The sequence below is a fragment of the Cydia splendana genome, chromosome 16 (assembly GCF_910591565.1).
Source record: "Cydia splendana chromosome 16, ilCydSple1.2, whole genome shotgun sequence".
NCBI classification, from domain to species: domain Eukaryota; kingdom Metazoa; phylum Arthropoda; class Insecta; order Lepidoptera; family Tortricidae; genus Cydia; species Cydia splendana.
In genome coordinates, this window is record NC_085975.1 from 1,330,850 (window position 1) to 1,347,135 (window position 16,286).

Below are 16,286 nucleotides of genomic sequence, written 5' to 3' on the forward strand. Positions count from 1 at the left end.
AGGAACATTTGGAGAAAAGCCGTAAAATGGAATGACTCAATTTTGGAACCAAAACTGATGTCTGAAAGTGTGGTTTTATGACTTTATGTCAAAATGCAAGCGGAAGATGTTAATCTTGAAAGTCTTATTTTATTGTTTTCGAGTATGGTTATAAAATATCATAAAAATAAATTAGTTTATTAAGTACAGGTAATATTTAGTTGTGCGAATCGAAGATTTAATATTTTTTTAATAAACTATTTTTTGGTGCATAAAAACACAATTTTTTTCTCTTATATTAAACTTAGTTAAGTTTCCTATCAAAAATAATATATATATCGAAAACTATAATTTTATTAGTCCCTTTGTTTAAGGTCAATGTGGAAAAGTGTGGCTGCGGGATAAGTGTAACTGTACCCCTGGTGCACATTTAATTCGATAGCGTGACGTGATGTACGCGTTTGCGTTAAGTGTCATTTTGTATGGGACTTTGAGTTTCCAAAACGTCCCGCTTGGCGCGCTTCAAAATCCCATACAAAAATAGACATAACGCGAACATACGCTCACGCTATCTAATTAAATTTTCACTAGCGGCGCGATTCGGGAAATGAATTAGAGATTAACTAGATACGATATAGTAAAGATATGTGACGTCTCACTAATAAAGGTACCTTTATGGCGGTTGGCGCTTACGCTATTATTAACGCCGCTGCAATATTATTGCGGCGGTATGCGACGTAACCGCCAGCCGCCATAAGGTACTTTTTGCCGAGGAACGTCACATATCTTTACTATTTCATATCTAGTGAATCTCTAATTCATTTCCAGAATGAGCCGTAGGGGGTTCTGGCCTATACCGGGGCCTAGCTGTACCTATGCACATTGATTACTTGATTAGTGTTTAGTGCAAGTTACATACCTACATTATTTCCCGAGACGTAAGTAGCAAGTAGCAAATTCATGAACTCGCAATAAATACTTATTGATCTATAAATTGTGAATACAGATGTCAATCACAATCAAAAAATCAACGATGGTCAACTCTGGCCAACGTGGGTCTCGAACCCACATCCTTGGATTGCCGGTCCAATGCGTTACCAGTTCCGCCAACTGACCATCCGTTAATCGACGAGAATTTAGTTGGCCGTTGGCCAGAGTTGATCGTCGTTGATTTTTTCATTGTGACTGACATCTGTATTTACAAATTATAAATTGTGATAATGTGGTAAATCCCACAATAAAAAAGGAAACATATATTAACATTTAAATACTTATTGATGTGTAAACAGGCCCTAATGTGACAGCTAGCCTCACTTGCCCCGCAGCCGCACTTTCATCCACATATTACGTCAGTGGGAGGGGGCTCGTGTTAAGTGTGACAGTATGTATTGAAGACCTATTTCTCTTTCCTATGAAAAAGTAAGACAAGAGGTGAGGAGGGGTCTAAAAAATCAAAATTTTGTGTGATGTAATTAATGGACGACACCTTACACGTTTTGATCTTAACCCATATTGAACTTGTATTTATGATGAAAAAAAGAGAGTGTAGGTAATATATTGACCACCATACACATGGCGAAGTCACCTCAGCAAAAATAGGGATGAAACGCCGAATTAATTCAATCGGTCAATTTGTACTACGTCAATTTGTACTATATACCCTTGGCAATGTCCGGGCCATGTAGATCCGCCCCGACAAGTCGCGCAAATTAATCGGGACGCAGTTAACATTCATTCCGGATCCGATCCGACTTGCATTAACTGGGGACTGTTGGGGACAGGCTGTGCTACAAATGGGGCTTGGGGTATTGTTAAAAAAATAATAATCGCGCGGTTATTTTATGCGATAAACGGAGCGTTGAACGCATGATAATCTAATGACACGAAGAGCCACTTGCACCATCCCGCACTAACCCGGGGTTAAGCAGTTCAATTGTTAACCCAGTGTCAAATTGTACTGGTAACCATGCTAACTCCAGGTTTAACAGGGTTAGTGGGATATAATTATACATCTCTCTATATTAGAACAAATGGGCTGTGGCTGTGACAGACACTTTTTAATGCGAACTGTACGGATATGATGGTCGTTCTTGTCTACGTGACAGCGTGATAAAACGGTGTCCGTCACTTTCTATCCCACGGTGTTAAAAAGTGACAGTTATTTTATCACGTGCATAAAGATGGATAAAACCATCCATAATACGCCGGCTGAAGAGATATATCTCTATTTGGGAAAGTATTCCAGGGTGGCAGATACTTTTAATAATCGCAACATTTGTATGGCGCGCGGCCCCGGACACGGACAACTGAATTAATCAAACAGATAAAGGACGGACCTTCCTTTTGGTTAGCAACTATCCTTTTCATATGCTTACGGCGCAGAGCAGAGGTAATTTAGGCTTTACCAGAGACCAGTTCATGGGAAAGACTGGAAGGCACAGTGTAGTTTGGTTATGAGGTAATAGACAGCTCCGGCCCGGCCCTGGCCCGGTCTAGCTTGAATCATCTTTAATTCGTAAATAGTAAATTCATGACGATGCAAGAGTTAAAATCAAACAAAAATAATGACATAATTGGATATAAAAAAATAGTACCAGATAAGGCATTCACGCAAAGTGGGAGGTACCTTTATACAATTTGGCTATCATGTATATAATGGACGCCTCTTAAATGTATAAGTATATAGTTATATTTTACGTTCTTTCAACCAAACTGTTTAAACTTAGGTAAGTAAAAAAATGTAAATCTATTCAACTATACTTAGTCCAAAAGCTGCCCACTATAGTTAAAAATTAACTCAAATGTCTTCATTGAGTTGTGACTATTATTGGAATGTCATAGTTCTATGGCTAAATATGTTTAGGTATAAATGGAAGAAAAAAGCCACCAAAACTAAAAAGAACATCGTTACAGTCACCTGCAATAATATGTTACTCTTCGAAGGCCGCAAAAATATGTGACACGCTCTTTGGCTTGGCTTTACACATAAGACCGTGTTAGATATTTTTGAGGCCTTCGTTGTGTAATATATTATTGCAGGTGACTGTACTATAGTTAGGTGGTTTTACCTATATGAAAGTTACATAACTATGTTACAGTAACTTTTCCAATTAGTAAAAAGAATCAAAAGGCAATCGTTTACATACGTGTTTCGGCTACGACCTTCCCGTACCGTAGCCGGCTACGTGGCTCGAATACTGATCCCCGCTGAAACTGAACGGTCTGGGGCAGATGTAAACGGTACACAGCTGTTGTTTTAAAAATAAATATACCTGGATTTTAATATTGACATTGGTTACCTTACCTTACAATAGTTGTACCTATTGTATAACTAGCTTTATGATCCTATTTTGGATATAACCATGGTATAATAATATACTCCGCCTGGTACTCCATTCCGAGATTCGCGTATGACCTAACTGACACGCGCCTACGTCATCATGCTGTTTACAGGTTCTCAAACTTTGAAATGTGGGAGAATTTTAACCAACGGTGAAAATTATTTTAACGGCATTAATTTTAAGTTATTCATGTAGAAACATAGTAAAATAAAACAAATCTAATATATTAAATTAAACTTTATTTATCTATACAAGACAAACGTTTAAAAAACTAATTCACAGTTACACATTAATTACCAAGCTTACGACGTGAAAAGTTTGGAAAACACTGCGACTGCTGACACTGAGCGAGAAGGAAATAACAACTAACACGCGTTCGACAAGGATGACGGTCAGGGCATGAAGTTATCTAGATCCGAATTGTCAAATGTGCACAGCGCTATCCTGTGTTGCCAGCAGTATAAACAGAATTACCCGAAAGTCTGAAATTTCTTTCGTGAATCGGAATATATTGCTAACGAGTAATTAAAAATGACGTGTTATTGTAAAATTTAAGCTAAAATACATATAAATGAAAATTATAAAATTATAAAGAAATATTGTAACTTATTACCCATGTAACATGTTATGTTGAAATAAAGTGGCAATGTTATTGGGACGTAGGCCCGTGTCACTCTGGGAATGGAAGACCATGTTTTATTAGACCATGGATATAACTATATTTGTATAACCAACCTTAAAATGTACATTTTTGATCATTCTTTTTTAAATTTTCTTAAGTAGTTAATTTTTTTGATATCTCTACGCGTTCCTGAGATAAAATGTCTTGACGGACAGATGGACGGACACCAAAGTGATCCCATTAAGGGTTCCGTTTTTTCCTTTTGACTTACTTGACTTAGACCCCTAGATGGAACAGAGGGCGTCCACAGTGCGCCGCCATCTGGGTCGGTCTTAAGCTTCGTGCTTGAGTTCGCTCCAAGTCTTCCCGATAGCATTCGCCTCTGCAATAATAGTCCTTTTTTCCTTTAGAGGAACCCTAAAAATAATCTGCATTAATTTTGCACGTGCCTCTCATGCTAACCTTATCATACACTAGGTATCCGGGCCAAGTGCATTTCCTACACAACATAAACACTCTAATCAGTTACCCAAATCAGATGATTACCACCTCCATACGTCACATCTATTTTCACTAAGCCGTAAACATGTTTAACCTTGAGGTCAGTGCCCTGGCGTGGAGGTCGTGATAGTGATAGATTGTGATAAATACAATAAATAATAATAACTCATGCTGCATATATTACCTATCTCACTGCGCACCTCTCTTTTTTACGACAGAGATTGGGTAATTGTTAAAAATGAGCGCTGTCTCATCAGACTCACCACTCTCGCCAACAAACTGCGTAAGAACTAAAGCAGTTTGTCGAAAAGCTTTAATATTGATTACCTATGTATATGCGTCTTTGAAAAATAAAAGAAAATACCCCACTATGGTCCAAAGTGGGATGGGGACTTACACCTAATGGATACGCATATTTCCTGTTTTCCTGTAAGTATCAAATGATATTTCGTACATACGTTCTGAGAAACTCATTAGTACGAGCCGGGGCTTGAGCGGACAACGCCAAGGGAATTATTGGACAAGAAAAGCCGAATTAACAGTTTAAAATTACTTTGTGTAGGTACTTCACACTATTCGTCATTTTTGTAGTTGCGTTGCGTTGCGTTGCGTCATGCGTTGTAGGCTCAAAGAGGACGCCTGTAGAAGTTCTTGGCATACTTACTTACACCAAAAGTGTGTCTTGGTTTCCAACACGACCTCTCGCCACTGATCCCGGTCCTGTGCAGTCTCTCGCCAGTCTTCAACCTGGAGCTCGCGCAGATCAGCGTCCACCACACCCGCCCATCGATACCTAGGTCGACCGGCCGGGCGGCGTGCTGTCGGTTTTCCCTCAAACGCAACTTTTCATTGCCTGACTGATTCGCTCAAGATGGCCGAGCCACCGAAGCCTTTGCGCCTGTCACACCAATGATGTTTGGTTCCGCAACTAGTTGTTCAACTTCGGCGTTCGTGGCTTTAAACGGTTTATAAATAAAATGAATAGGTACTCAATTCTAATTTCGCCTGCAAGCCTTATTCAACACAATATACAATTAATTGTAGGTACGCTTGTATTAAGACCTTAAAATTGGGTTATTTTTTTGCCGTTTTTAAACGTTCAAACCCATCCATCATTTAGAATTTGGGTCGAGGTCTGCAAAAAACAAGCCGCGTTTTTATGCCTAAAAGGATCCTAATTTTGTTCCAGGCTATACCTAAAACCTAATTGTACGGTCTAATGAAATGGGTGACCTACCCCATTATCCTGGTTATTTTAATCAGTACCCTTCTAAAGAGGTCAATTACGCCTCTAATTTCGGGTTAAAATAAGAGCAGGTTTAATTGAAATATTCTGTGTAAAATCATGAGGTGATTTATTTATTCCTTATGTGTCACAATTTGGCAATTTTGCGTTCTTTGTGCTTTTCATTATGCTATGTCCACACTATCTTCTTGTTTATACATTTATCATATTTTATTTTTACTTAATTAGGAACAGTAACAATAGTTTGTAATCAAACTAATAGTAGGTAATACTAAAGAAAAAGATAAAGATAGTTTATTATTCAAGTAGGCATATTACAATGCGCTTATGAACGTCAAATAAAGCTACACCGGCTCCAACCCTACACCTTTGCCTCGAGAAGATTTAAGTCCCCCCCTCAATTGGAGGAGGGTATCCCAATATGGGACCGGCAACAAACTCGGCGGGACACATCTTTTCAAAATAATTCATCTTATAGTTAACATGCATTACGAGTAAATGAGAAAAAATACAATTTAAATTACTATCATTATTTATTTCATTCTATCGTGCATTTTTCTTTAGAAAATGATACATGGGTCCGTCTAAGTAGACCCTGCAGCATCTTTGCAATGTAGAATGTGCAAGTGCCTCCAAATACGTCATATTTTCATATAGGCATTTTGCGTTTATCAGACCTATTCGGATTTCGAGATAATCACAAGATCGTGAGACGATTTAGAGATCAACTAGATCTACATTAGATATCGACTAGATGTGACTTGGATATCTAAAGTCATAACTTGTCGAAATCGTTCAAGAGGACCTCCAGAATCGCGGGAACGTCAAATTTGACATATCTATCTTACAAATATCTTTAAATTATCCGTATCGTAACTTGTTGAAGTCTAGTAGATAATTCATTTTCCGAATCGAGCCGTATGACGTCACTTCTCTCTGACCCTGCAAAGTCTGTGCAATGTTATACTTAGCTTGGTTCAAATCTAAGCATCCGTTACCTACACCTCTTGATTCTACTCGCAAAAAAAGGTTAAGTACCTCCGCGGTCATTGACGTATCTCTAAGGACTAAAACCGGCCAAGTGCTAGTCGGACTCGCGCACGAAGGTTTCCGTACCATTGTGCAAAATATCACGTTTGTTGTATGGGAGCCCCACTTAAATAGGAACCCTAAAAATGGTACTAGTTCAGCGGTGTCACTCACGAATTCGAGCCAATCGTGCAGTCTAACGCAACTAGTTGCGACTAATCGCGCGCGTGATGCGAACTCATCAACCAATCGCGTTGTAGCGGTGTCACACCGCTGTACTGATCTCATTCATGCCCCATTCTTATTTCCCGTAAGGCCAGTCGTTAGATATACGTTAATGTCCGCGGTACTCAAACGTAACAGAGGCGTACATATATGAAACCAAAATACCGCATCTATATATAGCAATGACAACATGTCTTATCAGACTGAGTGTCTGCCTTACCAGATTACCTCGTCGAGTTTTTCTGTATGGATTGCTTGTTTGTTTCTTGTTCTATTTCATTTTAATAACATGGCCATGACAAAATCTAAATTGAAGAAAATACTAGCATGTTGTATTTTAGACGATGCGAAGGGAAAAAGCACATGCCACATTTAGGACACGCGGAAGGTATGCAGAGGGCTAAGAGTACTCCCTCCAGGCGGGTATTATGCCTGGGGACCAAAGTCCCATGAGAGATAGTCAGAAGGAGTATATAATTATATAGTAAGTGACATTTGAAACTCCGTAAGCGCGATGTAGGTTTCCAACTAATTGCGTTCTAGGTAGAGCACCATCTGTTAGATAATTGTGGCACGACGTCGACAGTGACAGAGGAGACTCCACTACTTACCTCATCAAGGAGACGTCAAAAGCTCGTCATCTCCCATTCACTCGAATACGTCGCAGCATGTGTTTTCACTCTTTTTCTTCCATATCTTTCTGACGCTACCTATATAGTCATCTCATAATTCACCTGCATTCTTATGACAAATAAATTGAGACAGCTAAGTTTTAGATTTGTTACAGATGTAGTCCATAATTATTTTCCATCGTATTTTCACGGAAACTTACGAACGTGTCTTGCTATTTCAGTCAGTCTCGGTACAAAAAGTACTGACATTTACTGAACTAGCATGAGAAATACGAACGTTTCCAAGAAAATACGCTGGTAACTAAACAATTATGCACTACATCTGTAGATTATCTTATATTGAGGAGAGGAAAGTAAGGGGGGCGGAAAACCGAGGAAAAGGTGCATGGACTCTGTGAAACATGACAGTATACAAATCTGGCGCAAATCACTGGATTAGTTCGGTCGATATCGGAATTGAGTTATTATTACTATAGAGAAGCCAAAAGCTCCCTCCACACTCGTCCACACTCGTCCACACTCCACACAGCTTCGCGCCGCGATTCGCGCACGAGTGTGGAGGGGTCTATAGGTACCAAACAATGAAATTGTCGCAATCACAACCTGTACCACGCGATCAAAACGTCGTAAACGCCGTAAAATTCATGGCGCTTACGCGTTTAGGTCGCGAGACTCAGCTCCGCTTCTATGGTTTGATGTCAACATCAACACATGGCACAAAATACTGGTTCTCTGTGCCGTTTCTACACGTTAGTAATAATAGTTCAATGGATACCGGTCCGATATTTCGGAATTCCAGTATTCATGTCCTCATCATCATCATCATTATTTTTAAGAGCCTAGCTCTTGTCGGTGGAGTAATCGCCATTCCGTTCTTCTCTCTGCCACTGTTTTGAGCTCCTGATACGTCACTACGTTAATTTTCTCTTTGGCCTGATCAATATACGCATGTCTCGGTCTTCCTCTGCCTCTCTGTTCTTCTATTCTGCCTTCAATTATAGACTTTATGTAAGTATCGTGACGTATCAGGTGCCCCAACATGTTTCCCCTTCTGTCTTCAATTGTTCTTAGCAGAGATCTCTTCTCACCTACGAAATGTAATACTTCCGTATTTGTTGTCATGCCCTACCACAGAATAAATAATAGTTCTAGGTACAGAAGATTCACTCTCGAACAAAACCCGTCTGTTCCGATTAGGACAGATATGACCGCTAGGTGGCGCAAGCCACCAAAATTGGTGTGGGACGGATGTACTTGAAGCTACTAGTTGCGACGCGACGAAATCGCGGAGTGAGCCACACACACCTGGTCCTACTACGAAACGCAACAAAAACTGAGTCTCCTTACTCATATACTTGTAATCCTTTCAGGCCTTGACTTTGCGGCTGATTCACCAACAATTAGCCTAGTTAGCCATACGTTGCATGAAATTATAAATTATGTAGGAAACGATACAGGATCGCGTGCTGCGGCCACGTATGCTGTGGACTTGGGAATTGTGTTTGAACTTGGGTGTTTGTTCTAATGCATGTAAGCCGCAGTGGGGGTTTTCTCTAGGGACTGCATTAGGGTGCTTAGTGTGAGGTATTGGTAGAATGTACTAAACCCTCTGTGTGTAGTAGTGAAGTGGACGGATAGACATTCCATATTTGAAATTTGTAATAGGATTATTCGCCAGTAACTGGCCACCGGGCAATAAACTGGCCACCCTAAACTAAAAAAGAATTATATTCACCTATAAACAGAATTCATTTTAGTATAAGGTTTCAATAACTGGACAGCCTTCAATATCTAGGCACCTTATACTAAAATGAATTCTGTTTATAGGTGAATAGAATTTTTAGTTTAGGGTGGCCAGTTACTAACAGGTGGCCCTATAAGGTTTTAAGACTCATTATTTTGGTATAAGATGTTTAATTAGTCATGTAAGTTAATTAAGGATAAGTTTATTTAGGTAGATACATTCAGATAAGAAGAGATTTGGCTATTGAATAACAATTTATATTTATTTGTCATCATCATCAATTCATCAACCTAATCCCAAGAATTAGCATAGGCATCAGTTTTTACGAAAGCGACTGCCATCTGTACTTAATTTATATTTGTCTGTGAAAGAACATGTAACATAATTTATTAAATTCCCAAATTACTATGAGTATTAAAGTGTAGGTACTTACAGTTAGCATCAAAAGTTGCTGATCATACTATGCGTCAAAAGTATCTATGCACCATTATCTAATAGCTTAACAAATAATTATAGTGTAGTAAGTAATTGACCTCCTGTTGTTTACCTCTGCTTGTATTTATGTTTTCTTTTGTATTGTCTTCTTTTATTGAGGTGTGCAATAAAGAGTATTTGTATTGTATTATATTGTATAAACGAGAACTAAGTACTTATAGAGATTTCTCAGTATTTGGAAAAATTATTCGACAGTGGCAGAACATTTAACGCGTGGTTTTATCCGATAATAGTGATACTGACTACTTCGGAACTTATAAACTTTTTCGTTTTTCAGACTTAATACTAGCGACCCGCCCCGGCTTCGCACGGGTTACACAAAACCTTACCAAATTATACACCTAACCCTTCCTCAAGAATCACTCTATTGGTGAAAACCGCACGGTAATCCGTTCAGTATTTTTACTTACACTAGTATTTTTTGTATACACACAGAGGCGGCGGGGGACTTTGTTTTATAAGGTGTAGTGATTAAACCTTAACTAACACGTTAATCTATTTTAGCAACCTCATTTTTAGGGTTCCGTACCCAAATGGTAAAAACGGGACCCTATTACTAAGACTCCGCTGTCCGTCCCTCCGTCCGTCTGTCACCAGGCTGTATCTCATGAACCGTGATAGCTAGATAGTTGTAATTTTCACAGATGATGTATTTCTGTTGTCGCTATAACAACAAATACTAAAAACAGAATAAAATAAAGATTTAAGTGGAGCTCCCATACAACAAACATGATTTTTGACCGAAGTTAAGCAACGTCGGCCGGAGTCAGTACTTGGATGGGTGACCGTTTTTTTTTGCCGTTTTTTGCATTGGACGTAACCCTTCGTGCGCGAGTCCAACTCGAACTTGTCCGGTTTTTTTTAATGTCGGACCAAATTAAACAGCGAGCACAGCGTTTAACCTTGTACTTTATCTAAATATGAGTCAGTGCAGTTTTCTGGCCTTTTCCACACGCCCTTCGAGTATCGTGCTACGCTCAATGCCTTAATATTATACGTTAACTCCGATAGATTCAGCATTTTAAAGCGTTTAAGACGCAAGACGAAATGAAAACAAGATCATTCCACATCTTAAGGGGCCCACTGATTAACAGTCCGCCGCACGGTATCGGCCTGTCGGTTGTTCGGAACTGTCAAAATTTTGTTCTAACTGACAGGCCGATACCGTTCGGCGGACTGATAATCAGTGAGCCCCTTTAGGCGCTCCCTGCACATATTTCAAAAAATGTCTTGCGAGTAGGGAATGCAAATCGGTTATTTTTTGTATGGAAATAATCGGTTTTTAACCGAAACCGCGGTTATTTCCATACAAAAAATAACCGATTTGCATTCCTACTTGCGAGCCTATAGTAACATCGACATCGAGCTACATACTGTTGGTTTGGTTAAGACTCTTGACTTCGAGTTCTTTGAGTCCCCTGTAAGACTCGACTCAGTTTTTCAGACTCTTATGATTATGTTATATTATTGTAAACTTATGACGTTTATGAGGAATGTTATGAAACTGAAGGAAGCAAAAGAGGTATGTCAGAATCGTAGCAAGTGGAAATCTGTGGTCTCTGCCTACTCTTCAGGGATATAGGCGTGATTATATGTATGAATTATGAACTTGTTAGGGACTCGAGTCTTTTATAGAGACTTGAGTTTCATATCACAAACTGCGGACCTGAATGTGAATTATTTGTACTTTATATACCGTAGTACACAATAGTTAGATAGCCATCGGAACTGAAATGAGTGGTTGCTTTCACATATGTACTAAATTAGCACACGAGCGTTGTCAGTTCACCGCAAGCCTTACCTACATGCTCCATCTAATGAAACGTAATCTACGGTGTACACCTACTACAATTACAATTCAAATGCATGTGGGCCAATGCCAATAACTAAATCATTACAAGCGTGATCGATTTTAAAGTATACAAGTTTATACCTAATTGCTGGTTGCGTGCGCAAGGGCAGACTACCGTAAGGAAGGGTTATGTGTGACCATGTATTTTTTCCAACCGGTACGTATGAAGGTCCAAGGGGGAGGCCTATGTTCAGCAGTGGACGTTTTATGGCTGAGATGATGATGATGATGTATTTTTTTATTGTGCTAACAAATCAAGGGCCATAAAGTTTAGGGAAATGTTTGACCGGTGGCGAGAAAGCGACTAGCGATCGATTATTTTCTCGCTGAAACTTCACGTGGATGTGTATTTGTAGTTAAATAACTGAATCACTCTACTTTGTTAAATAAGTGTTAAAATATATATCTTGTAAAAGAAAATTTAGAAAACCTTAATTATTTACTGAGATAAGCATATTATGAGGTAACTTGTGGCATTTAGGTAGCACTTAAAAGATTAGTTTAATTAATTTCCTTTTTTTAGTGGTTCGCTTTTTCTCGACTCGTATAGGAAGAACATTGTCACATCACTAGTCTGTGCCTGCTACCTTTATGCCACGAGTTACCGATGTGTGCTCATCACTAATCTTTTAAGTGCTACCTAAATGCCACGAGTTATCAATGTGTACTGATATGACTAACTTATTTTTTTTGACGATGGCGTCAGGCACAACTATGTTAGGTTGAGTTGCGTGATATATACATGACTGACACAACCAACATATCACCACTGTTTCTTAAGTTACCGGAGTTAGGCTGACTGGCCGAGTACTTGGTATACCTCATGGTATAATAATATACTCCGCCTGGTACTCCATTCCCGTCTTTTCTAGGTCACCTAACTGACACGGGCTTACGTCATCATGCGACAGCGCTATATGATAATATGCGATAGCGCTATATATAGCGGCCATGTTGTTGTGACGTAGCCCCGTGTCACTCTGGGAATGGAAGACCATGTTTTATTAGACTATGGTATACCTAAACGACAACGAGGACAACTAAGTACTTACCTTTAAGCCAACAAGCTTTGTGTCTGTCTGTGTGTTAATAATCATTCTAAAAATAACATCTCACTTTATTAACTGTCTCGCCCTAAAGTACACTGGACATCTGTTAACAACCTCAATGGTTCATAAAATCTATTTTTAAAAGCGTCATTCGAACTGCGAAGATCTAATCTTGATTTTATATTAAAGGAAAAATGTAATAACTAGCCTCCCTAATATGTAGGGTAGAGGTAGAAGAAAACTCTTTTATGGGAGAATAAAGGTGACAGCCCATTTTCAACGACAGCAGCACTACCATTATTTTTACTATGGAAATTGACAATAACACCGACGCGTTCGTACTAGTAGTGCAGCTGCGGTCAGAAATGCAATGTTACCCTAAGTATTTGCAAAAGTGTCCAGCTGTGAGCTATAAATAACAGTTCCAAATCTCTCCAGCGTAGCGCTAGAGAGCTAAGTCGAGTAGCTGAGAAAGTAGGCGTTATTGACGGAGTGAAGACAAGTGCGAGCGAAATTTTTTATCATAAATTCTAGGTACTATGGCGCCACCTATTTAATGTTTTATTACAGACACTTTTTGGTACATGGAGATGGTTTTCCTTACCTCTACCTTCCATACTCCCTAAGGCGTGAAAACAACAGGGAAGAAATGGAAAGATTCGCACGCTTCTGGCAAGCTTCGGTAGCTCTGAGGGCCTACCGCGAACCACGTTCGACGTGTTGCCTCCCTGTCACACTTACGTACGAATTTACAAGTGCAACAAAGAGGCAACACGTCGAGCGTGCTTCGCAGTAGGCCCTCTGTCTATGGTAAGCTTTCGGATCGGACCGGTATTCCGATAGGTTGCAAGTTCGTGTCTTGCCCGAAGCTGTAAATTTTTCCATTTGTCCTTTAAAAAATTGATCTTGATTTCATAAGTACAGTACAGTAAGAGGTATTCGATGTACGACTAAGGTGCGATTGGTTCGAGCTCTTGTCTTCTCGATATTTATGTACGGTGCCGAAACTTGGAGCCTGAAAAGCTGTAATGTGGCTAAGATTGACGCTTTTGAAATGCGGTGTTGGCAAAGACTGCTGCGTATACCTTGGACAGCTAGAAGAACTAACATCTCTATTTTGGAAGAACTCAGTATTACCACATGGCTCTCTAAAGCATGCCATGAACGAGCCCTTAGATTTTTCGGACACATTATGAGATCACCAATGCATGATATGGAGAAGTGTATCCTCTTGGGGCGAATGAATGGCAAACGCGCTCAAGGTGGGGCTCGTAAGAGATGGTCTGACGCCATGAAGAAGACGAGTGGCGGCAGCCTGCACCGTGCGTACCACTTGGCTTATGACCGCAATCGATGGAGACATGTTGCATGTGGTCGCGATCCTCAGCATTGAGGGAACGAGGAAGAAGACAGTCACGTCTGAAAATATCGATACGGACAAAGCGCCGTAATATCCTATACACGATCTTATTGCCCATATATTAAGGTAGTGAATACATATTTTTGGCACTTTGTCCATATCGATATTTTTAGACGTGTACAGTCACGTACGGTGCGAGCGAGATGCACGAGCGAATGTCAAGATGAGATGAAATTCACATCAATTTGTATGAGTTGACCTCCAAGTTTAATAAGTTAATAGGCACCGCAGTTCCGTGAGTTAACTATGATTTATATCTATACAAGGATCAAGTTACATTTTATGGCAAAATGTGACATTTCATGTTTTCCTAGTACAGTCAGCAGCAGAAGTTGCTAAGCGGGCGAGGTGTTCAAAATTACCTTGACGCGCTCTTATTCTCTTAATAATAAAGTCGCGTCAAGATCATTTTGAACACCTCGCCCGCTTAGCAATTTCTGCTGCTGACTGTACCGTATAAGTATTCTGCCGTGCGCAACGAACTAGAATAACTATAAAAGTCTAATTGGAGCTCAAAAATGTTAGATAATCAGATGGTCGTGGTAGAAGTCAGGTTTTATTTAGTTATGTAAAAAAGACTGAATTTATTTAATAAATAAATAAATAAATATTACGGGACATAATGATATTACACAGATTAACCTAGCCCCAAACTAAGCAAAGCTTGTACTACGGGTGCTAGGTGACGATATTAATACTAATGTAGATAAATACATACTTATATACATAGAAAACACCCATGACTCAGGAACAAATATTTGTGTTCATCAACCAAATTAATGCCCTTACCGGGATTCGAAACCCGGACCATCGGCTTCACAGGCAGGGTCACTACCCACTAGGCCAGACTGTCGTCAATAATACCTATTGCTATCTAGGTACTAAACCAGGAGCACTACATAATTTAGCAACACCATGGTATAATAATATACTCCGCCTGGTACTCCATTCCGAGATTCGCGTATGACCTAACTGACACGCGCCTACGTCATCATGCTGTTTACAGGTTCTCAAACTTTGAAATGTGGGAGAATTTTAACCAACGGTGAAAATTATTTTAACGGCATTAATTTTAAGTTATTTATGTAGAAACATAGTAAAATAAAACAAATCTAATGTATTAAATTAAACTTTATTTATTACAACAAGACAAACGTTTAAAAAACTAATTCACAGTTACACATTAATTACCAAGCTTACGACGTGAAAAGTTTGGAAAACACTGCGACTGCTGACACTGAGCGAGAAGGAAATAACAATTAACACGCGTTCGACAAGGATGACGGTCAGGGCATGAAGTTATCTAGATCCGAATTGTCAAATGTCCACAGCGCTATCCTGTGTTGCCAGTAGTATAAACAGAATTACCCGAAAGTCTGAAATTTCTTTCGTGAATCGGAAGATATTGCTAACGAGTAATTAAAAATGACGTGTTATTGTAAAATTTAAGCTAAAATACATATAAATGAAAATTATAAAATTATAAAGAAATATTTTAACTTATTAACCATAGGTATAATGTACCCATGTAACATGTTATGTTGAAATAAAGTGGCAATGTTATTGTGACGTAATCGCGTGTCACTCTGGGAATGGAAGAACATGTTTTATTAGACCATGAGCAACACTTACGCTACTGCACCGCTTACCAAGGCATATTCATAATCATAATATATATTTATTTTCACCACACGAGCTCGGAAAGGCTTACTTTGCACTTCAAAAACGAATAGCAAAGTTGCACTTTGCTATCAATAATTCACATGTGAGGCAAAGTAATCAAATGCAAATTTTGAGTTGTTTTCTTATGTTTGCTGGTAGAATTGACTTTTAAATGATGATTTTGGATGATAAGTATTTAATAACATTCATGTGAATTTGATTTGGTCTGACTTTTTACATTTAATATTTGCTGCGGCTTGGTGTGGTGAAAAATTTTGTGTTTCACTCGGGGCCTAATTTTGTTTGACCCTCGTGATTTGAAACCCTCGCAACGCCCAAGATTCCCATTTTCGAACCACTTGCTACGCTCGTGGTTCAATTTTGGAATCTTTCGCTTGCTCGTGTGTCAATATTAGCACGAGCGGTTAAACAACAACTTTGCCCCCTTGTAAAACAAATAACTATAGGTATTTACTCTTGACGCAGTAG

At 39.2% G+C, this 16,286-nt stretch overlaps 1 non-coding gene across 1 annotated transcript; it reads right to left on the reverse strand.

Annotated features, from left to right (window-relative positions):
* Positions 1 to 1,023: 1,023 nt before the first annotated feature.
* Positions 1,024 to 1,095, reverse strand: Trnaa-ggc (transfer RNA alanine (anticodon GGC)). Its single transcript has one exon. It is a non-coding gene; the product is annotated as a tRNA-Ala (tRNA).
* Positions 1,096 to 16,286: the final 15,191 nt, after the last annotated feature.